We start from the raw sequence: 25,664 nt of genomic DNA, 5'->3' as shown, positions 1-25,664 counted from the left end.
TTGGGAAGAACAAGAATAAAAGTACATGGAATATGAAATAGGAACTTACAGCCTTTGTACTTCATTGCAGTTCTAGCATTACCAATGTGAACTAAAACTTCCTTGATACATTAGAAAAGTGGATGTTAGAGAATATGAGAAGTCAGAACACTAAATATTTAAGTTCAGGACTCCATTAGGGTTGCTGTTTCCTTATTTAATGACTGTGATGTAATTAACGTTTTTGCTGAGACAGAGTCTCAGTGAGTTGAGTGTAGGATTCTGTTACAGATAAACTGTAAATTTAGAAATTTGATGAAGAATTCCAGAGCTTGGAAAGCTGCTATTACAAACTTGAGCAAATAAGCATGTTTGAGGGATATAAATTACGTGTCCCTTTTCAGTTCAGTTTGCTTTTTATTCTGTCTCTTTAAAATACTTATGGATGTCCATGGCAGCATGTACATTATTGTTTCCTGATTTGAGCATGCCTTGGGTAATTACAGGAGGTGGTCTCCTCACTGCTTGAGTGAAAACAGTATTCTGGCCACACAGGGAAACACTTGATAACAAACTTGATGTTCTTTCTCCATCTGGCAAGCAATCATTTTTGAATGTTACATCCATTATGCTTTCCTAATTTTATTTTTCACTGTATCAAGTAAAAGTTAAAAATATTCAGCATCTACAAAGGCTAAGCACCAGCCCAAACACCAGCAAAAGAATGAAAAAGGTGACAACAGTCATCAATGTTAAGGAACACAAAAATATTGCCACAGAAGTAAAGGACATAAGCATATCGGGAGTCTTTCTCGCATGCTGATTACAATAAAAAGCATCAAACAAAAGGGAGAAAATAAGCAGTGCTGATGATTGGCCTCCCATTGATCAGCCTGAAAAATCTCTCTTACGTAGTGAATGCCAAAACTGCCATGAAAGATGTACAAGCATTATCATACACAAGGCATTAGAATCAGCTTGGAAGATTACAACAATTAATATTTTTTTCCTACTAAAAAAATCACGTGGCCCAGGACAGCAGAATCGCAAGTCATGTAACACAACTTCGGTTGAAAAATGGCAGATTTGCAAACATCCATGATTTGAGGTCTTTGCCACCAACTGGGTGATACCAGGCAGAAAACATCACGCTTCCCATGAGGTATTAATACTAAAGCAAGGTCTCTTCCACCTTCATTAAAGTCACCACTCTTAAATCCCAACTGCCTCATAACACTACAGATAGACATGTTGACTTCCAATCTGAGTGGCAAAATTAAAACACACTCTTTCCTTTTCAGAAATTATTTCCAGCAAAAATAAAACATGCTCTTTCATTTTCAGAAATTATTTTCAGCACAGACATCACAGTCAATAAATTTTTTTACAATTCCCAAAATATAGCTAAGCATTTGGTCACACATCATCTAAAAATGGACTAGAATAAGAGGTATTTGAAGACAAAAAAGAATGATTTTGCTAGATGGTCTGTCAGCACAATATCTCTGGCAAACCAAGTAACTATGATTCAATGCCCAGAAACTTCACAAAGCCCAAAGGATCTGATAGATAGTTCTGGCATATCCACTGCTATTCCTCACCAGAGCTGTGGACTTGAAATTTTCACTGTCGAGCCACCTGACTAAGCGATGCATCACTTCTTTCGAACTTTCCCTGCCACTGCAATGCAGTAAACTGTACTTGGGTGGGGAACAGAGCAAGTATGAGAGGGTACATTAAACAAAAGTGTAAATGAAAGATGGGAAAACTTTAAAACTTTGTGCTTGAAAACTTTTGCATGAAGACTATCATTTTACAGTTCCTTTCTGAGAAGCTAATGCCAACAAAAACAGAACTACAGGTTCTTGGATGTAATACTATTTTAGTAACTTCCAAAAATTTTCTTTTCATTAAAGGCAGTCAGTTTGCCCTTGCTGAAACATCACTGAGAGCTATTCTCAAAACCAGATTACTCAACAAGGCCAGAAAGTAGAACAGAATACCACCCTTCAGAGAGAATCCATGAACTGTTTTGCAGTTCTCTGCGGACTGGAAAGATTTCTTAAGAAGTGAAATAACTGGTCCATGTTTCTAATTCACTAAAGGCTACAGGTAGCCCAGCAGGATCCAGCAATGGGACAGTCCACACAGAGTATTTGCAGCACATGCTTCTGTGCTTTACAGTATTGAGGTACCATTACTAACAAAATTTAAGAATGTTCTAATCACAGTGAATCAGTTCTATTCTCACTAAAATTCCAACAACTATTTATGTACAGATTGTTGTTAAAGGTCAGAGGACTAGAAAGGGAAAGAATAAAACCATACCAAAGAGTCCAACCATAATACCTACTTGGCCTCCTTATCGTATGAGATTGGCTGAGAATGAAGGGCAGTATAAAATTGTGAGAAATGACCATTTGCTGAGCTGTCCCAACAAATCTGTGTGTGGAAATCAGCAGGCTGCTCCCAGTAAACAAAGCATCCTGCCCACAGATGATGTTCTCTGTTGCAGAACTAGCTAGGGGAGGAAGGGGGAACCCAGAGCAAGAGCACTCACAGCAGTGCTTGGTGTTATTTTAAATAACAAAGGACAATGATATTACAAAATCTGCTATATAATTTGTTTTCCCTTTAAAATCTGTAAATGAGATTATTTGGTCCATGATACACTTTATATTTTGAAGGGATCATCATTGTATAGCTACTTTAATCTAATTGAAATGCACATTAGAAATAGAAACAGCTGTACGACAAACAGCTGTATGGCAAACCTATTCCCTAGCTTCCAGAGAAGTTAGAAAACATAGAGTGTTTGAAAAAAACAATGAAGAGAATGAGCAACACTTGCTGATAGCGTTTCTCCTGCTTAAATAAACTGTAAACGTCCATCAAAACAACAGAATCCTGTGAAGTTCTTTCAAATCCCAGGTCATTGCTTTGCAATTCTTATCATCACCTTCATAAACTGATCAGCTTCCTTCCTAAATAACAATGATGTACCAGTTCTGAAGGAACTGTGTTTTCCAGAAGCTAGCTTAAAATTTTTAGAACCAGAACGTAGATCTGAAGATGGGTTTGAGAATAGAATAAGCTTATTACTTTTGGGTGGAAAGTTGTTACTATTGGATCAACTGGAAAATTTATGCATGCTGCAAAAGGAAACACATGGTATCAATCTTGGTCATGAATAGAATGTTATTTATAACTATTACAATCTTGCTGGGCTGTTATCTTTTATATCCAGTGTAAAATCAAACAATAATACCAACACTCAACAGCATGAAACGCCTAGTGTGTCCTCTTTCACAGAACACCAGCAGATTTTTCCTTTTCTGCAATTGCAAATAACTGCCATCAAAAGAAATAATACAACCAATGCAACAACAACAAAAGAATAACCTAAGGGAAAGCTGGCAGTGGTAAACACACTGCGATCAAATCTATTAACTTCACCTCAAACACAAATTTGGGTGGGAAAGTTTGTTGCTGATGGCACCTAGAGGTTCTCCACATACAACAGCTTCGGAGACTGTTCCTTATTCTTCATACAGGAATCAAAAGAAAATTCAGAACTAGATATTGGATTGGTCCAAAAATTACAAAACAATCTGGGGAAAGCATAATTTTACTACCCTTGATTAAATGAGTGTGACAGGCTCCAAAATACAGAAAAATGTTGACACAAACTGACCGATCATACTATATATGTCAGTTCGGGTACTTAAAGAAATTTCAGCTGTCTAAGCAAAGAAATCTTCAATTCTCCAACACATGAACAAAAACATTTTGGAGGACTCAAAGGACAGTCTTTCTCAAAGAAAGGCCCTCTCTTTATTACCCTGTGTCAAATATAGCAGCTCCAATAGAGAACCATTTAGAAGGCAGTCTAAGGATATCCTCTTCCTCTTTGGAGAAGTTTGTAATATTTCAAATATATCCTTGGCACTACTCTTTGCACAAACAGATAAATACAGCTTTTCAAGTTCCTGATCCTGTCTCTCCAATGTTAGCTGAAGTCCCAGAACAGTGGAATACAGAGTCAGTGCCTCTCTCCCGTGTTGTGTACACATTATCAGCAGAGCAAAGAAGAGAATAAAACATCTAGATTAAGATGGAGCAGTTACCAATGATGCAGAAAATATCTAAATTCAAGTCACTGCACTACTTGATTCAGATCAGAGGTTTGAACATGCATCTCTCAACCCTAGGAAAAACATTCTATGAGGCTTTTAGACTTTTGGTTCAAAATCTTTCGGGTTGAACTTGACAAGTCTTTGAAAATTGAAATTTTGTCAGAACTGCTTTAATTTCAACATTATCTTCTTCTGTTGAAGAACACCTGAGACAACTCTAGTTTAAAATATCTCCAAGAAATGGCAATTAACAAATGTGGTGAAAATCACTGATGTGGAGTCCCTTTTAGGTAGATATCCCACAATTCTCAAGCAGTCTGTTTTCCCAAAATGCATTTCTTTTTTAACTTCAGCACTGAAAACTGCAGTTCCAGGAGTTTCCTACACTACATGTCCCCACCAAACTCAACACCACAGCTGCTGCTGCAGAAAATTAAGATAAAATACAGGGAGTAGAGGCTGAACTTTTGTATCAGAAGTGGACTTCGCTGACAGCACATTTGCAGACAGTAAAAAGACTGGTACTGTTAATGCAATTTCTACATCATGTGGTAACCACAATATGAGCCATTAAAAACAATCTTCAGTAGTTTATGTAGTGGCAAAGAGCAGAATGGAAGGACATTAGTGAATATCATGGCACTCTTGTCATAGGACTTGAATATCCAAAACATAGTTTTCATCAGATCCCATTTGGTTTGCTGCTGGCTGAAAGCATTCACAAATCACAGATGCAATCAGGATTGCTGCTGTTGTTGCCATCAACCCACACATGCAGTAGTCTTCTCCTCAGCATGTTTCAGAAAACAATTTCAACCATAATGACTAGAGAAATGACAAACTCAAAATGACTGATTACCCACCTAGAGACAGACCATTAAAGGGGTCCACACCAGGATAATTGACCAATCTATTGTCAAGAATAAATTTGCAATGAGAAATTAAAATTCACTACATGTGAAAAGATTGATCACTCAGATCTTGAGCTCACATTCATTCTCCTATCCCCTGTAAAACTCCAGGTGGACTATTCTGGCAAGAGAATGACAGAAACCCTGGGTTCCCGTTTATAACTTTCTACTGCAATTGCAATTTTGATATTATTAATATTATTAACATTTGGTATTTTGATATTCAGAATCTAAAATAAAACTCAGCATTGCCCTCGAGGATGCATGGATGCCCCTCATGCTCCTTGCAGCCACCTCCTGTCATGGCCTCACAAATGACCTCTGGAGAAGACTAAAAAATTCAGTTTGCTATGGCTAACAGCATACAAAACTAAAAACAAGAACAATTCCTCTCCTTTTAGTACTAGGGCTGTCAGCTAGGCAGCACACAGTATCTCAACTACCACTAGAAACAGAGAACTTCCCCAGGAAATCTACTTTTCTCTCCTTTTGTATTTGGCCCTGCTAAAAATTAACACTGATGGTTTGTTTAGCTCTTCAGCTAATATAAAGAACTTCTTACACAGAAAGTCACAAAGCCAGCAGAACAGCACTGAGAAAGCACTTTTAAATTAAGTGCTACAAAGTTGGCCAGAAGAACATCATACACAGGGCTGAAATCTACCTTTCGGATACATATGATCTTAATCTCACTAGAGCCAACAGAAGCCGGTGTGTGCAGCCTGGGAAATAATTTAGTCCATTAAATTCATGCAATTTACATACAATTAGTGGCTTCAGAGTTTTACTTTTGAGGAGAAACAGAAGATAAAGGAGGTTTAAAATAAACAAAATATTCCCAAGTGGCTGGCTATTACTGTTTCAAATTAGGGCAAACTGTCAACTCAAAAGATATTTTTCAAATCCTTGCAGATTTGTTTAAACAAAAGAATAATACAAATATTAATCAAAATATTTGAGCTTATGTTTAAAGCCAAACAAAATCTCAATAGATTTAAACTTCCTGTTTCAACTGAAGATACACTTCTTTCATTGATGGCCACTTCTGCTACCTTCGAATTGACCATTTATAGTCTCTTTGGAAACATGACAAATATGCTTACATTTTAAAGGAATTAAAGAGGCAGAGATGCCTCAGGAAACAAAATGTCTTCAAACTAAGAAACAATATCATCACTATTATTGTTTTCTTACTAAAATGTGAAAGATAAATTTCTGATACGGAGAGATACATACATTGTGTGTAAAGTTTGTATATAGTGTAAATTTGTGATTTCTGTTATTGATTTAATGAGAATACCAGCAGCAAGATCCCTGCTGGGACAGAATAGAGTTTGTGATTTTATCAGATTTGTGGATGTTAAAAGACGGCCAGGTTCTGTGAGGTACAGCGTACCACCCAGGAAGTGCTGAACATCTTACCTATTTTTCCCTGAATTAGTTTCTCAATGAAAGAGGGACAAACTGTTAGTCATGAATTCCAAATGGAGGTTGTAGGCAGAAGCTGTGCTGTACAAGTTTTGGGGGTTATTTTTGCAATAGTGAGAAATGTTTCAAGGAAAGAGAGCAACACACTGTTAGCAATATTTTTCTGATTGGTGTCATAATTCAAAACCTTGATCTGGTGAATCAGTATATATATTGAATCATTCTATTAACTTTTATGTATGGAAAAGACACATCAAAAAGCATTATGTTAGCCAGTTCAACATCTAGCCAGCAGGCAGCCTGAACACTAGGACACAGTGGCACAGGGAGAAGGCAGTTCAGGAAGAGGGCAATACCCGTAGGGAGTGGGGATGCCAGGCAGAAGCGGAATGGAGAAAAGCCTGGGCAGAGGAGTGACCCACTGCTGTGGGGAAGCCAACAGTTCTCACAACAGGAGAGTGCCGTAGAGAAACTCTGGCAGAACATGCCACGTCTATTATTTTAAAGAGTTTAGGAACTCTGACTTTTTTGTATACAGCAAACAGAGTCACATCTGATTTTCAGTTTCTGGTAACACAAGGAAATGAATTTTATTTAATCAAAACAAAGTTTATACAGGAGCTCCCTCAAGTTTGGAGGCCTGGATTCCTGAGCGTGAGCAGTCTCTACCAATTGTACCTGCTCATGTGTAATACAGTCCCACTGCTACAAGGAGTGTTCACATCCTTTTCTCAGAAGAGAATGCAACTCAGGTTATGGGTTTGGGTGCATGCTTTGAACCTCAGTGCATTTCCTCACATGCAGTTAGTCCCGTTTACAGTTGCTGCTTAAAGTTGTCTGGAAATGCAGATAAGGAATTCAAGTCTGTTTGTGAAAACTCAGTCCTAATAAAACTTGGACCAACTTCCTAAAATCACACATTTTGCAGAAAACAAAAAAAGCTGAGACAATGTTTGACCAGCCAACATTATTCCGTACACATGTTAAATGCTGGAGAAAAAAAGGAAAACAAATAATGACCTTGAGATAAAAAAAATCCAACTTGTTGCTTAATTAATTTAATAAAAGGACACACAAGGCAGAAAATTTGTGCAGTTAACCATCTAAAATTGTTTAAAAGGTGTAAACAGCTATGTTAAAAGGTGTCACTCTAAAACACAAAGGTCATGAAAATATACAATGAATTCTCTGACAAATGTTAACCTTGTGTTATTTTATCACAGAAGGGACTTTTTAATCAGTAATTTAATTTGATGGATAGCAGACAATAATTTCTTACCACTCTTTCTAATGAAAAACATTTATTTGATGAATTTTCTCTTAGCCTGATCTCCGCTTCGCTTGGCACTGTGTGGATTCCTTATCACCCATACATCTACCACAGAGTCAAGGGCCAGCCTAAATAATGGCTTAAAACTTCCATACTTTTTGTGTTTATTTCTATATTCCTCCATATAATAGATGTACGCTGGCTACTGAGTTTTTTAACCACAAAGAAGACAGACATTGTCTTTGATTATCAATGCTCTTACTATTTGGTAAACCAGCCAAAAAAAAGGAAGTTTTCAGGGAAGACCACTCTTATACTAACCAATCTGGAGCTTACTCTTTCTGTGACTCTTTCTGAGCTGCCCTGGGAGGGAGGAGAAAGAAACAACTGTCCCTTCACTATCTATTCCATGGACCCAGGTCTCTGGAAAGGCAACATAGTGCTCTTTCATCATATCAGTCAAGATGCTTTCCCCTTTTACTCTACAGACACACACAGAAATACAATGTATGCTGTTTCTTTAAGCAGACTGAGTGTGTTTATTAGTTTTTCGCAACAATAAACATTTTAGATAGGAGAAAAATATCTATCCTTCAAGGTGAAAACAGGTCTTTTACTTCTTCTGTGTTATATTATCATGAATCACTAATGGGCCTCATTAAAACAAAGACCTCATTTGTCTGCATATGCACATGTATATGTATGTGTGTATTGCAGAAACACACAAGCACACATACATTTTATACATGTAAAACACATATATGCATAATAGATCTAAGTTAGAGTATACTTATATATTAAATAAACATTAAATAATGATTAAGTTATTTTTTGATTAAAAACAACAAAAAGCATGCATACTAAAAATATAAAAATACACAGGCTGAACATATAAACTCTGCTGAAAAAAAACAAGTTTAGGAAAAGCTGACAGTAATAAAAAGCAGACAGTTAAAATCTTACTGCAAACAGTCTAGTTTAAAGCTGGGAGTCTTCAGCATCTATTAAAGTGAAATACAGGACCATATCAAAGAAAGCCAGAGCATTAAAATAACCAGAAATGGAATAGCTAGAATACCCTCTGTTTACTAGCAAGAAAACAAACACACATTTCACACTCTGCATCATGTCACATACCACCTTAATTTAGCTACATTAAAATGAGTTTTCCTCAAAGAAAAGCTTGTATTATGACTATACCTTTAAAAAGCTCATGTTTTCTCTGTTTGGGTTTTAATATGAAGAAAAAACAAGGTTGAATCAGGAGTTGTAAATTTTCATGCTTAATTTGATAGTTCAGCACTTTTGCAGTTGAGTTTGCAGCACATACAGATCGGTTTCCTCACGCTTTCCCGCTTATTTTTCAGCACACAGGAATTCTTAAGCACGCCGCACAGTGCATACACAATTTGTAAGGCATGCTCATCGTCACTTGTTCAGCTTTATGCACCGAATGAGACATGCTTCAGGTTTCTAGGTGCGCATCTCACGATGATGTTTTAAAATTTTATCACCTAGTTTCCAGGGAACTGAGGCTTTGAATCTATATTTGAAATACCACCTGAACGGGTGAAACATATTGGTATTCCACGCACAGCCTCCTGCTGTTATTCCACTGTTGGCATGGGACAGTCTTCACCAAGACTTAGAAAACCTCATTCAATATTCCTCTCTGGAGGATCTGACACTTACTGTGAATTCTGCTCTTCAACTTAAATACCAGTGTCTGTGGCAGGCCAATTCTATCATTGCAGATACAGCATCCCTCAGGCGAGGTCCAACCTTTCTCTCGCAGTGCACCCAGGGATTAGCTTGACTTCCCCTAAATTCTCTCCAGTGCACAGTACGAGCTAATCTTTCCTGTAGGAAGCAGGAGATGGGGTTGCCATGACAACAGAGCACATTCTAGCAGTGGGACCACTGAGATGAGCTGAAAAGACGACAGTGAAACATGCACTCAGCCTTCCTCTGGGGCTATGGGCTTCTTCCTCCAGGATTTAATTCCCCTGCAAGTTTACTGACAAGCTAGGAGGTTGATTAGCTATGTATTTTGCTACGGGGAGATTACTAGTTAAGAATATGGTTGAGAGATCATAGCATTATTTAATGAAACTGCCATTCCTGCTTACATTAAATTGCTGATGTTATAAGCAGCGTGGCTGCTTTTAAACCACTACTTGTTCATACACATTAGTCCTACACTTAGTCCACACTAACATCTCACTGTAATAAAGAAAAAGAAATAAAGTCACAAGCCGAGTCCTGTGCTTCAGCTTTGGTTTTCCAGCATATTAGTCACACGGTTTTTCTTTAATGGTTTTACACTCATACACATACATGCACACAAAGAGCACAGTATAACATCTGTGTTTGAAGCTCAAAGGTTTCTGCTGATGGGGGAGGGGATACCGAGAAAAGCAAATCACAGTGGCCACGTGTCTTATATAAACGACAAAACAGTCACAATAAGCTTTGGGAGCCCTGTTCATCAGGCAAAAGAAAACTGAGTAATCCAGGCTGTAAATATCAGCTATTTACAGCCCCGGAATAATGTCTGGATCCTATGCTTTAAATACTTTTTTTTCTCAATGAGAATTTTTAATTGTTCAATCAAATTTTCATGCAAAGGGTTTTTCTTTGTGTTTCAATTTCCTTACAAAACCACACAACGTATTATTGTAGTAAATTCCTGGAGGCTGGAGCATGACTGTGTCTTCTCCTGTTATTTCAGACACAAGTGTGTCTCAGTGAGCCTTCACATTAAAGAAGCAGCAACTGAGAATGTAAGGCCAGTCTCTAGTCATGTTTTTAACTGTTTGTTTGCACAGAAAAGATTCCTTCCTCCTTTGCCTTCCTTCTCGAGCATGTAACGTGTGTGGCTACACACACAGCACCCCATCAGCAGGTAAGATATACCAGTCTGCTCAGTACCTGTAATGGCTTGACCTATCTGAGTACTAAAAATGCTGTAGATGAGTCTACACCTTCTGAATCCACTTCTCTCTCTGGAAATTTTAAAAGAAAAGAACCTCCATGACGATCTCTGATACATGAAAGAGAAAGACCTCAGAGGCTGCATTTAGCCAGAACTCCTGTGGGGAGGGGGGGCGCAAAAAACAATGGGCAGAAGTATAACAGCTTTCCCTGTAAGCAAGTCACACAGGATAGTTGGCAGGTTAGTCCCAACTAACTTAGTCTCAGCAAACCACATAAGGCTGGGAATAAGGCTTTGGTTGGAGAGGGAAGGTGCCTTCTCAGGGAGGCACCCTGCTGCCTTGAATGGCTAAGGAAATTGCTGGGAAGTCTGGGGGGGACAGGGGCATGGGGAAGCCTAGGTTAGGATCTCCAAATTATCATCAAATCACTGTTCTTCTCCTGGTAATTTCACTTACAGTGACTTCACTTACACTAATTTCATTTACAGTGAGAAGCCCCCAGACAAAACCCAACGAAACAAAAAGCATACAATTTCTTTTCTGTGGCTAGGCAATATTGCAGTTCTGTAACCTTGAAAAGTATCTCAGTGTTACACAATCCTTTCAGTTTTACCTTAATTTGGATCTTAGCATGTATCAGGAATATACCTGCACAAAACAGTATCCCTCAGAATCCGCTGGCACTGACTCATCCCACAGCTTGCTATGAAGATGAATTACACCACATAGTATAGCACCTGTATTTATTATCATCTAATTAGTGTTGGTTTTCTTTTTTCTTCCACTTTTCCACTCATGTTCTATGCAACTGGAGAAATGCCAAATCATGTAAGCGACATATGGTTTTGCTTTTGAAATCAGCCAGCCAGAATTCCCAAATACTGAAAAATCTTTGGCTAAATAATTTTCAGCTCGAGAAACAATATTTTACACCTTCAATTCCACTGGGAAACACTGATATTTGTAGGCATGCAAATTGGTTTTGAGGAAAAAGGGCATATAATCAGATGTTGAATGATGTTACAGATTTTTCCTGTCATATGCTGTCTCCTCACAATGTGAAAAGAACAGTTAACAGCAAGATTAATGCTGTGAAAATAGCTAAACTACTATTATGGTTAATGAAAGTGAAGTTCTGCTTCTTTTTTGTTTCACAAACTATGACTGTAGAAATCAGTAAATATTGCCCTTAGAATGCAAACATTCATTTCTTAATGTTCATGTGCATAACTTCCACTTAGTAATACTGAATCTTGTGTTTCAGAAAATACAGTCTTTCAACGAAAGACAAAATAAAAGTACTATGTTCCTTTAGTTGGATAGGGAATGGATTCCCCTGCCAGCACCCTAAACAAGTAGCACCCAGCTACTAAAATGCGTCCAAATTAACCCTAACCATCTTCTTACCATCTCTGCCTGAAACTTTTTGGGTTTTATTTCAGATCAAGACTCAAATCATTCCCTCAACAGGAACACACCCTCTCACACACACAGAGAAACAAGCACTTTAAATGTGCAAAGTTCAGAGATCTCCTGGAATGTCCAAGAGCTCACAGGTATCATTATGGCATACATATATCCCTGGGTACACCCAGCGAAAGGCAGTTGTTTTAGTGAAACCAGGTGGAGCTTGCCAGAACAAGGAATAAGATAAAATGAAAGGTGATGACATGTATTTAAGCAATCTACTCTAAGGAACAACACATATGTGTAACATACAAGAAGCACACTTTTAAGACTCAGATAGAGTAACCAGCTCTGTCTTTAGCAGAAACAAGCTGCTCCCACTGCTCCCATAGGTCTGCTCTACCTTTTTTGAAGGTAAAAACTACCTTTATCAAGGTTGGGGTCTGAATTGTGCCCTTTGTCTACCCTCTTGCTTGGTAGGTGGATGAGAGGTGAATACACAACAGCCACTTTTCCTCTCAACAGGACACCCACAGTTTAAAGACAAGACGTAGAAGCTCAGAAGACACATCCTGTCCTATGTTTCTGCATGAATTCACAGCTTTGGCCATAAATGAGGAGTCTAAGGATTTCGTGCTGAAAATAAACAGGAAAAAAGACAGGAAAATAAAACTATATATAGGTCCAACATGAAAATTTGACATGAGAAAGCGAAGGTTTCTGTTTTGATTTCATGTCTTTTTCTTAACTGTGAAATCACCATTGAATTCTCTTTTTTTATTATATAGTTTCTGTACATAGCTGTTCACAAAGTCCTTTGAAATCTGTGGATGAAAGGAAATATCAATCTTCTTTTTAAGAACTATTCATTTGAGATTAAACAGTGCTAAATGCTGAGCCCTGAACAAAGGTTTAAGCACATGTAAGTCTTGCTGAAATAGAGCAATAGTGCCCAGTGCTTTACAGGATCAAACCTGTGATTTGGGGTTTTAAAACTCCTAATTCCCTATCCTTTCCTTTCTCTTTTTAAATATATCTTGGTAACTCAGATCCTGCTTTTGTAAGATGAATTCCTTATACAAAACACTGAGTGACCTTCAGTCCTAGTGCAGTGATAAATCAATGCAGTGCAAGCTGTACCACTACCTTCTGACAGCAAATGCTCAGTTTTCCTATTCTAAGCACAGAACTAATGGCGCAGAGCTAATAATCAGAATACACCTAAACATGTAAATGAAAAAGAAAATTTTTGCTTTTGCACTTCAGAGTGTAACAAAACTGTTCTTACCATCGACAATGGGATCGAGTGCACCCTCAGCAAGTTTCCCGATGACACCAAGCTGTGTGGTTCCGTCAACACACTGAAGGGAAGGGATGCCATCCAGAGGGACCTGGACAGGCTTGAGAGGTGGACCTGTGCAAACCTCATGAAGTTCAACAAGGCCAAGGGCAAGGTCCTGCACATGGGTTGAGGCAATCCCAAGCACAGATACAGGCTGGGTGAGAGCAGCCCTGCAGAGAAGGACTTGGGGGTACTGGTGGATCGAAAACTGACTATGAGCCAGCAATGTGTGCTCGCAGCCCAGAAAGCCAACCATATCCTGGGCTGCATCAAGACAAGTGTGGCCAGCAGGTTGAGGGAGGGGATTCTCCCCCTTGACTCTGCTCTTGTGAGACCCCACCTGGAGTACTGTGTCCACCTCTGGGGCCCCCAGCATAAGAAAGACATGGGCCAGAGGAGGCCACAAAGATGATCAGGGGCTGGAGCACCTCTCCTATGAGGACAGGCTGAGAGAGTTGGGGTTGTTCAGCCTAGAGAAGAGAAGGCTCTGGGGAGACCTTATAGTGGCCTTCCAGTACTTAAAGGGGGCCTACAGGAAAGATGGGGAGGGACTCTTTAACAGGGAGTGTAGTGATAGGTAACAGTTTTAAACTGAAAGAGGGAATATTTAGATTAGATGTAAGGAATGAATTCTTTACTGTGAGAGTGGTGAGACACTGAAACAGGTTGCCCAGAGAGGCTGTGAATGCCCCCTCCCTGGAAGTGTTCAAGGCCAGGCTGGATGGGGCTTTGAGCAACCTGACCTAGTGGAAGGTGTCCCTGCTCATGGCAGAGGTGTTGGAACTAGACCCTAAAGATCAAGTCCCTTCCAACCCAAACCATTCTATGATTCTATGGTTAAACACAATCTTAGTTTATTTTTGAAAATGTGTAATATAATTAAGAATTTTTCTCCAGTAATTTTATCCAGTGGATCATATAGGCAATCAGGACCTATTTCTAGTACCTCTTAGACTGTTTTTCTCTACCTGTGGTTCCTCTCAATTCACTGACTTTACTCAAGGTTTACAAATAGGAGTAGGTATTAGCAGAATCAGTGTTCAGGAATTTTGAATCAGATTATTTTGTAAGTAATGACACATTTCAGGAGATAAGATTTTTTTAATATGTAAAATGATAAAAGTTGCTGTGATTTCATTCTAATAGCCAAAGTAATTTATACAGAAAAACTAAACCAGCCTGTACTTGTAAAATCATAATATATTTTTGTGTTCTTAAGCAAATGCTTTGCATTTTAGGAATGTAGTGCCAAATGTAGAAGTACTCATTGAAGGGATAAGCTACCCCATTGTGAGACATGGGAGATATTAAACAATATTAAACTAAATTATTTCTACACTAAAATCATAAATGCAAGATGAGGACAGATGTTCTCAGTAAGGTGTTCTTTCTTCTAGATCTGTAAGATTAGTTTATCAGACTGGGAGTGGTGGAGAGGCATAGCAAAGATAAAAAATGCTCTTTCAAATATCTGTTGCCTATATATCTTCTAAGAACTTAATTTCATAACTTTCTTAAACAGGCAACGGGGTTGGACTGAGCAATCTCCAGAGATCCCTTCCAAATTCAAATATTCTGTGATTCTGTGAGTTACACGGGCTACTTTGTGGCAGGTCGGTCTCAGGTGAGTGAGACCAACAATAAAAGATTACACCATACTTATGTCTGATAGACATTCAAAAAGAGGATATATAGAAAATAACAATGACTTTGAAGTACATGTTGTTATTTCTAGCAGTAAGCCCTTACCACTCTCCTGCAAGAGGATAAGAACATATCTACTCTCCTGACCCTGACACCAGTTAACAGCTAGGGGTGCGACCGACAACAGAGTGAGCATGTTTCCCTGGCTTACCCTCCCACCACCCAGCTACCTTTAGGTCAGATGTTTCCTAAACCTTACCTTATACATCTTGATTACATTGTCAGCTTTGTGGACCACACTAGGAAGTAGGTTCTGGCCTTTGAATCAACTAGAGCAGACCGACTTGTGTCCATGCTGCTCAGGGCAGGACTAGCTTTGTACACACTCTATAACACTTATCCTGTCTCATCTGCAATGCAACCCCAACTTAACCAGTTGATACAGATATACCACAATCCTCCACAGCAGTGGCTGTAAAAGCACAACAATGACATTGCATTGCGATGTCCAAGTCCTCGGAGGGACTTGGTTGTCGTGTTCCCAAGAGGACCCTCAATGGGAACTGCATGGATATGGTGTGTATGATCTGGGGATCAGACCTGGGTCTGAAAAATGCAAAAAGGCAATGGATAGCTTATTCTTGCCTTTTAAAGCTCTTCAAGGATTTTCCCTCTGATAATTTTCTTATTCTTTTTTTAACCTATAATAAGAATTTGGTATCTACAGCATCCTTTTGTGATGCACAAAAAAGTATCTTCTTTTACTTTTTCTGGTCATGACCTGTGTTAATTCCATCTGACGGCCCATACACTTCATATTATGAGAGACAACAAATAATTTGTCCTTCTTAATCTTCTCCATGCTACTCACAACTTTACAAATGTCAGTCATGTCCTCTTAAATCATCCTTTTTCCAGGTTAAAGAGTCATAGTCAATATAGTTTCTTCTCTCATGGAGACAATTTTGTATGTTTCATCATCCTTATCACCTTTCCCCATACCTTTTCCTCTATATACTTTTTGGAAAAGGGAGGGCAGAATGGCACTGTAGGTACATAAATTTGCACAGGAATGTGACAGGAATATAAGAACTGCTATGCTGGGTCAGAGAAAGTCAATTTAGCCTAAAATCCTGTCTTTGATGGTGGTGAAAAAGGGGATGCTACTGTTCACTGTTTTGCTGTCTATTTCTTTCCTGGTGGATCCAATATTAAACTCTATATTAAGCTCTCAAGTGTCCTTCAATCTGCAACCTCATCAAGGTTTGTGTGCCAAAAAGCTTGTCTGCTTTTTCCAACTGCACTAGCTGATTTAACATCTATCTACAAATCCCATTAAACCCATATCTTTAGCACTACTTCTACCAATCCATAACACTATTTTTTTCCAACTGGACTAGCTGGTCTAACATCTATGTACAAATCCTGTTTAACCCCTATCTTCAGTGCTACTTCAAAAAATTCTTAATGCTCAGTCTGTAAACCGTTACTGAGCTCTGAGCTGATGTTTTCATAGATCTATTTACAACCCCCCGCAAATTTTATTCCAAGGTGGTTAACAGCCATTCACAGCCCTTGCAGATTGCATATAAATTGAGGATCGCATTTCTTTATTATTTTTACTTTACATTCACCGCAGCTGAGTTTCTTATGTCATTTTATCACCCAGTACCATGAGATTCTTCTATAACTCCTTACAAAATCAGGATTTGTTTTGCGATCCCGAGTAACTTAGTCTCGTCAACAACATGTGTCACCTTACTCTCCAGCCTTTTTCCGAACTATTTATGAATATTTTGAACAGTAAGAGCCCTACTGCAAATCTATTTAGACTCCACTGGTGACCTCTCTCCACTGAGAGAACTAAATATTTATTCATATTCTCCATTTCTGATTTTTCAGCCACTGAGATACCCCTTTAGGAGGGGTCTCGTTAAAAGTCTTCAGGAAACCCAGAGGGATTACATTTTTATCCCCACTGCTGAGGGCTACCTTCTTTTACAACAGATTTGCACAGAAGCAAGCAAGCTGAAATGGCCCAGCACAGCCCTTGGAGAGAGCCAACAAACTGAGTGAATGTCTGGATATTCCAGTGCTCAAGCTTCCACACCCTGACCATTTTCTAAACAGCACACACATGTCCTAGACCAGTCACAAGCGTAGTGACTCTTTCACACTAATAGTTTTGACTCTTAACAGGTTTGAGTTCCTGACTCTTCCTCAGTACATTGTATTTCTACATTGTATTATTATGCTTCTGCATAGAAACCCAGTTCTTCAGAGCAGTTTCTACTGATGTGACCAGTGAAGACCTCTGATTTTTTCATTTGCAATTCCCTGGATACCAGCTACAACATTGCAAGATTCACATTTGCTATCTTCCTTTGCTTTGAAGGTCAGATCATTTTTATCTACCTAAGTGTGAGCATTAAACTATACATTCCCCAATAGGAAATTCAAGGCACAGGCACTTAAAATATTTAAATTAAATATGATCCAGGTACTGTCACAAAAAGGTTGCATTTAGCACCATGTAAATTTGGACAAATGAAAATGTTCAGTAATGTAAAACCTATTTACACTCTGAGAGCTCATTTCCAAAACTATGTTTTCCAAGCTCAGTGTATTTCTGTTATATGGTGTTGAAGTATACTCCCTGAATTTGTTTCCTTTCTGTATCTGTTACTTACATTTCACGCTATTAAGGAAGCGAATTGATTTCTGTTTATTCATGTGAATTTTGCTCTACAACCTTGTGTCTTTGTGCATAATCTATCCAAATGGGGCAGGCTAGCATAAGGTTGGGCTTGTCAGACAAAAAAATAAAATAAAATTTAAGATGACCAGTGTATTTATTGCTTTATTCTTTTAGTGTTCATAATTTTGGTCAGAAAGCAGCATCTCTATGCCACACTATTCAGTCTGGCCTTTTCAGATGATTTCAAAAACCCAGGAAATCCAAGTGTTTATTGTTCAAGCATTGAAGAAATCAAATACTACCTTTAGTTAAAAAAGAAAACCTTATCTAAATTAGCTTTATGGAAGTAATTTCTGCTTCAGTGCTGATATTTATGATATTATGGGATATTGATTAATTTTAAGGTTTACCAGTAAATACACTAGCGCACATTTCCCACCTGTTTATTTCCTATCCAGAAGCAGAAATAGCTCTACTGGAACATGTTTTCTAAATGCATAAATTCTTTTCCATTACCTCAAAAAAAAACCCAAAACCACCAAAACCAAAACCCCACAGCATAATGCAATTGCAATAGATATTATCAGTATGATAAATGTTTTTTATAGTGCTCATGGTTTCAAATGAAATTAATTTTAGAAGCTGCATCAAATTTCCTTCCTATTACTCCAAATCATGTCACTATAGTACTTTGGATGACCTACTGTGCATTTCTGTGTTTGAATGTGTTTAGATCTGTTGTCAATGTAACAGGAAGTCTGATTTTCCCTGATATAATATTTGGTCTTTTTAGAATTTTACAGCTTCTTTTCCCATGTATATCGACTTAAGTTACTGTTAAGGAGAAAGATGCTGATATTAAAAAAAGCTGGAAATATAATGCAACAACACACAGTGAGATGACTGAAAGTTCTGTAAACAAACAGCTTTGAAAGACAAAAAGTGCCTGCTTCCCTATCATACCAGGCAGAAAGTTCTATTTAATGTTCCCTGAATAGCTTTATGAATTCAGAGCAGGAGAAAATACTTTAAGTAATTTCTGTCTTAAAAGATCACAGTAAATAACAAAGTTTACATAAACCATATTGGCTGATGATGCCATTTATGACAGACACACAGAGAAATCATGATGAGGGAATAAGAAAAGTAATACCATGTTAATGGCCCAGCAAAGTGACAAAAACGCATCCCAGCTATTTATCTTTTAAAATCTAAGGATAAATATTTGGTACAAGACCAAGAGTACCAAAATCAAAAGTGAAGCAGTTCATGTTCTTTTTCTTTGCACAACTATAAAAAGTGGCAAGAAAGCCAACTCCGGCTTGACAAAACATCGTAATCAAAGAACATACATTATGGGAAAAGAGTTGCATAATCAAATTTTCATGCTGGTTCAGTATATGTCACTACATTTGTAAGAAATTTACTCATATTACCCCATGGCTGCTAGAATGAAAACTTGGGAAGAGAACAAGGTGGAGCTAAAGAAAGTGCAAGCTGTAAAACAGATGGTTGTCAAACACCCAGTTAGACAGGTAGATCTAAGACCTTTCAAGCATAACTGATCTGTACCCAAATACCTGCATCAGTTCTCAGCTTTGCTATGAGACTCCGGAAGACTTGTATGAGATGCTGAAGCAATAGCATGTCAAGAGGACATGAGGAACAGTCTGAAGAAAACTTTACCTCCTCTCACTGTTTCCACCTAGTTCCAAAGCTCTGTTAAGTTTCATCAGTTAGTATATAAAGAATAATTACTTGGTCCTGGTAGGAGCAACAGCTAAATTCAGTTTCCAGAGGGGAATTATGAAACTGTCATTTAAATTGTTATCTTACATTCCCACCAGAAGAGACTGCAGTTGACTGATTCAGTATCTCAGCTGGCATTAGACTCAAAGGATTATATGAAGAAAATATTCCAAGGACACCTACCCTAAATCATTTATGCATTTCAGATAAGAAAAATAAACAAAAGTTGAGACATGAGAGCATTACCTGGGTTATAACCTTGGCTGCTTACTCCATCTGCTAGCTAATTTTCACAAATAGACATTAAAGTTGAGGAACATCTAATAGGGACAGAATGGAGATGGCTCCATAAAACTGATCTATGAGTATTCACTGTAGAGGAGGAAAGGTGGGGGGGAAAGGATATCACATATACAGGGTATTTTAATGCTCAAAGCAAAGCATTCTCCATGTGTATAGTTAAGTAGCAGAAAAAACTATCATGTCAAGACAGGGATTGATATCTTCTTCCCTCTTCTGCTCTGAGAAAAAACAAATATTTAATCAGTGAATTTGTGAAAACAAAACTCCAGTACATTGCACAAAAGGAAGGAAGGAATGAACTTCTATGGACTGCCTACACTAAAACAACAAATAAAAAAATTAAACAGTCTTTAAGTCTCAGCTGAAGTGAAAACTTTCCCTATTGCTTCTTCCCAGCAGTGGTACACAATTGGTCTGCAGTACACTACCAGATTAAGAACTACTTTTATAATAAGGAAGAGTCCTATGGCAAAATCCATTTAAATCTGTGGGAATTACAGCAGTGATTTCAGCAGTCTTTGGATATGGTACATTTTGCAACATCGATGCTTTAACTGGCAACAGTTTGCTCACCATGAAAAAGGCAAAGACATGTTCTTAATTGTATTCTCTAGGCATGACAACATACATAAATCCTGTGTATGCAACCTGTGAATACACTGACTAACCTTGCTTACTGAAGATCTAGTCCACTGCTCACTGATGTCATGAAGGTTTGCATCAGGGTCCAAGTGCTTCACATACAGCGGGGGATGATGAATTGACACTCACTGTAAAGGATGGTTGGGCTGAGATTTACAGACTGCACTAGGACATTTGGACAAACAACAAAAGGATTGCTCAAAGCCTAACCAAGCAGTGACAAAACCATTTGGGGGTCCCATGGTGCAAAAATGATTTCAGTGAGGAGTGCATGGCCCAGACTAGAGGCTGGAATTCCAGTCACGCACAGCAGCTCATGCAGGTCCTGCATAATTTATCTTCCTCCAGTGGGTGAATTTAATGGTACTGAGACCTTCCAATTTAAGAAATGAAAAATATGCAAAGTTATACTAAATGCATGATGGGGGGGGGGGGGGGGGGGGGGGGGGGGGGAGGCAATCTTGAGGAATTCAAGTGCCACTTCCTGCCCAATCATATGGCTGGTGCCTCTAAAACAGAAATTCTAGCAAGTCTAATGTCCCCTATGCAAGTCAAAATTGGTGAGGCTAACATTGATGGCTACTCTTGGTACCAGCCTAGCCCCATCCACGCAGTGCAGCAGTGAGATGTGTGGGGTATTATTGTTAGTTCCCACCTACGCATCAGTTCTGAAACTCCCACTAGTAAACACGATTCAGGAAGACTGTTCCCCACCAACGCTCAGATTACATAAAGGGCTTTGATTACATCAAAATGAGAATGCTAACATTTTTCCCAAACATCTCAGGCTTAAAGATTTTCACTGAAAGAATAATATCCCTTTTATTTCATTTTTAAATTTTTGTTCACATTTCCTGACACCAAATCACTAAAAGGTCATGGATGCACAGAGAACCACTTTCTAGAGCCAGAGTCCTGAGGTACTGGTTCCCCAGTGAGAAGGATGGGTGTGTGTGTCTGATTTTCTTTTGCAAAGCTGGTACACTGGTTTGACATTGCCAGTAGGCATGTCTTGCAGGGCTGCCTGTAACACCTGCGTCTCCACTGAGCTCTGCCTCCAAGGCATGTACAAGTGTGTCACTCTGCACAGAAGAGAGAGATGAGGGTGGCAAAAGCAGCCAAGCTGGTGAGTCCAGCTGCAGCACAGAGCAACCGTTAAGGAGAACACCTACGTGCCCAAGTGCGTGTTTGGAGGAGGCAGGCACATGCAGTTCAGGTAGTGATTCCCTGACAGTATACTTTTCCTTTTGAAGAACACCATCAAGCAGAATCAGGCTTTTGTTTTAGGGAGATTCTTTTTGCCACCTGAGAAAGGTTAAGGAAAAGAAAGTGAGAGTGTCAGCAGAGTACAAAAGGGGAAGTAAAGAGAGAAAACAGGGGAGAAGTGAAGAGCCAAGGACTTGCCTATTCTTTGTCCTCAAGTAGTTTTTCTTTTAGTTGGTTGGTTGGTTTGTTTTTTTAAGTATTTCTGCTTAATGTACACACACATGTAAGCACATTGGCACTTAGATGCCCTGTCTGGGATCAGGTCACCATTATGCCAAGCATTGTACCCATACATAGTAATAAAATCCCTGGCCTAAAAGCTTACTGCTTAATCAAACAAGACAGAAAATGGATGGATTTAAAGCAGTATTATTACCTCCACTCTCCAGAGAGGAAACAAGAGAAAGAGAAATCAAGAGACTTAACGAGGGCAAAGGTAACCAGGAAAAAAATGCAACCCCCCTGAATCTCAGTTCTGCATACCCTCTCTCATGACCAGAGCAGGGCTTGCACACTGGTTACTTCCGCCACGTACTATTTTTGCTGCCTAGCTGTTTTCTTCTACCACCCAAAAAAAGTTAATTTTTTCAGAAGTACTTCATTTTTGTCCGAACTATTTGTTTCTTTGTGTAACCACTGGTGCATCTAATAATGTATTATCCTTTAAAAAAAAAAAAAAAAGAGTAGCAAATTGTCAGCAGTAACAAACTCTAAAAAGCCTCAGGATGGTGGAACTGAGCGTGTTTCTACAAAATGATCAGATACTTTTCAGCAAAGAATTCTACTTCACCTGATGGCAAAAATATATTAGGCAATTGGGGGAGCTAAGACAGACATTCAGGTTACAGTCAGCCTTTATGTTGGTTCATGATGATAATTAGCACAATGTAGACCGAAAATCAAACAGCAGGCTCTCAATACAGCATGCAACTGAACTCTGCCTTTTCTTCCTGTTTCACTACAGAATGTCTCTCTGATGCTTTATCTGCAGGACTTTGCTTGCTTGATACTATGAAGTGTATACCATCAAGTATTTGACATATAGATGTGATGCTTGGAAATCTAAAAAAAGCACAAATAATCACAGTGGGTCAAGCTTCATCTTGCCAAGTATCCCAATTCTAAGCAGATGTTGAGCAAAAGACCATAGGAACAGTAAAATATGATGATCCTTCTCCTAGTACATCCTTTCAGCTTCCAGCAATCAATACTTCATGATCTTCTCTGAGTAAAGATTTTTAAAAACTGTATTGACTAGCCATCAGTTGATCTATGCTTCAGGACTATGTTCACTCTACTTTTGAACTGTTCATTTTTTCAGATTCTGCGACATTCTGTGACAATAATACCACAACTTAACGAAGCCCCGTATGCAAAAATGTCTTCTGATTCTTATGATCTCACTGCCCAGTCATTTTATTAAGTGTCCCAATTTGCTGCAGTATGAGAAACAGTGTAGAATAATACCATGTTTACTACTATACACTGCTTACAACTGTACAGACTCCTGTCATACCCCTCCCTCAGACATCTTTTTTTTTCCGAACTGAAGAATCCAAGAGTTTATTTAATGTCTCTTCATTCCACAGTACTTTCTATTCTAGTCTTTCTTCATTGTGTCTTCTCTAAGACTAGAGCATCTTGTACTAGAATTTGTTTTATAACATCAGTTTTCAAGGTGCAATAATGCAATAAAGTTCAAGGAAGCACACAGAACATAATATGATAATGAATTGGTATTCTGTATGTAAATTTTTTGTAATGTTTGTTTAAACAGAGTTTGAAGAAGCAGCAAAGATTTTTAGCTAACATTTCTCCATAAGTGTACAAATATCACATCAATTTATGTATAAAAGATTTAGGAGCTGTGGATTGGGAAGTTCAAATCTGCTACTCTTCCATATAAAGCTATCAAACACAAGGGGTTTCTATGAAGATTCTTCTGCAGTACATACAAGCTGTTTGTAAAGCTCACATCAGTGGGTCTGATGGGCTAGACTCACACTGCAGACTTTTAGGATACACTTATATATTTCCAGTTAAGAAATCCCACACAGAAATAGGGCAGTATGCCTTAAATTCTTCCCTCCTCTGTTTAGCACACACATACCAGAGAATGCATCACGGATAACCTCAGCTTTTGTACGCTATATAAGGAGAACAAAAGTCCCTAAGAAAGCTTAGTCCCAAACAGTATGTGTATACAACTGAAGCTACAGGTAGGAAGCCAATGCTGTTCAGTCAGTAAACGAAAAAGCATCAAAAAGGGGATGCATCTTAACTGTGCCTCCATATTATAGATGCTATAGTTCAGGCTTTAGATTTTCACAGTATGAAAAGATACTGGCAGTCATACAGTGGTTACTATTCTAGAAGATCCCCAGGAGACGGTATTTATTTAGGTAAAAAACTGTTTCTGAGGATAGCCTCACAGGAGATTCAGTGCATCTCTTCCTGAGCTTCCCAAGGGGACAGCAGTCAGACAACCTCACAGCATCTTTTCAGTACAACACAAACAACATAATGCAGAACATTCACTCAGGACAAGCAGACAGCCACTGTCGGTGTCTCATTAGGCTGTCACTGGAAGTAAAGGCTTCAGATACAGGGTTACTAGTATGCCAGCCACTGAATCTATGGTACATACAAAAGCCATCTTTTCCTTGCACATATTTATATGTGTATTAATACCAGAGGGAAACCCTTTCCAAGGCTTTCTTTCACCCATCTTGCAGCACACAAACCCAGGTCCTGTGTCTAAGCCACAGGCCTGAGGCCATTCTATTTATAGACACCGTAGCCTTAAGTAAAATACACAGTATGTCAACTCAGTTAATAAAATCAGCACCATAGATGGCTTTCTCCAGCATATTATCCATATCCAGTTCACTGAGTCTCTGGTATTTAATTAATGTATTTAATATGAACACAGCATCTAAATACTTTAAGTTGCAGAGGTTTTTGATCTCACACATAAAGCGACAAGAACTCCAGAAACTTGTGTTATCCATAAGTTTCACTTTCATGATATCAAGTGCCCCAAAGTAGAAGCCCAAAATTCTCAAGATGATTAGAGAAATCATACATACATACATAAGTATAGATATATCCTGAAATATGCATTTTGTTTAGCAAAATGGATTTTTGCATTTCATTCATCTTGAATAAGCATTTCTGCTTACAGCTCTCCTAAAAATCAACCACATTTTCTGGAGAACTGAAACGAAAAATGAAACAAAAAAAGCTTTTATGGTCCTAAGGATGCTTTCATTGTGAATTCAGTCAAATCTGTTGGCTATATCTACGAGCTTGAGAAAGGGTTGGGAATCTTGCAGTGAACAATATTCCTCTCATTTACTCCTAATGCCTGAATCGTGTTTCTGGCTGAGGTCCCAGCCTGAGACAGTGGCAAGCATAGCAAGTGCTAATAAACTGTCATTTGACTTCTCATCCTCTCCTCACAGGGACAGGAAGGCAGAGGAGGGAAATTTGCTACATTCTTTCCAAGGGAAAAGGAAATAAGGTGCCTTTTCCTAGCCCAGATAGTCCTTTTCCCTGAAACCTACTACTTGCAGAAACAGAAAAAGAAGCTGTGAAGATGTTCACATACTGCTGACATAGATAGAGGGAATAAAGCTTTGAAGAGGTGAATCACCAGTTCTGGGGTAAGGATAACCAGGAATTCAAACATCTGGAAAAAATGCTGTGCTGGCTCCACCCCTTCTGCCATATAATTTCATTTTAACACTATATTTTAGAACTAAAAATAAAAATGTTTCCATTAGTTTTGCTACATTGAGACTCTGTAAGTAATGCCCCATTAGCCTCACATAGCTTACATCTGCTTTTACTTAAATATGAAAAACATAATAGCCCATGCTCATGATAAATCTTGTATCTTTTCTGTCCCTCACACCAATCATTTTCAGCATTCATTCCTCTCAAGTATGGGA

General features: G+C 38.5%; 1 protein-coding gene across 5 annotated transcripts in view; it reads right to left on the bottom strand.

Annotated features, from left to right (window-relative positions):
- Positions 1 to 25,664, bottom strand: part of NOL4 (nucleolar protein 4) — a 200,918-nt gene that overhangs the window by 96,683 nt on the left and 78,571 nt on the right. The window contains exon 1 of one of the 5 annotated variants that reach the window (XM_074820014.1): positions 9,417 to 9,546. The exons of the other annotated variants lie outside the window; for them this stretch is intronic. The gene's annotated coding sequence lies outside the window, so the exon portion shown is untranslated. Of the gene's footprint in view, positions 1 to 9,416; positions 9,547 to 25,664 lie in introns of those variants that run through there. 5 annotated transcript variants of the gene reach the window in all.

This window comes from Strix aluco, chromosome 1 (genome assembly GCF_031877795.1).
Source record: "Strix aluco isolate bStrAlu1 chromosome 1, bStrAlu1.hap1, whole genome shotgun sequence".
Classification (NCBI taxonomy): domain Eukaryota; kingdom Metazoa; phylum Chordata; class Aves; order Strigiformes; family Strigidae; genus Strix; species Strix aluco.
This window is presented reverse-complemented; position numbering and strand designations above follow the sequence as displayed.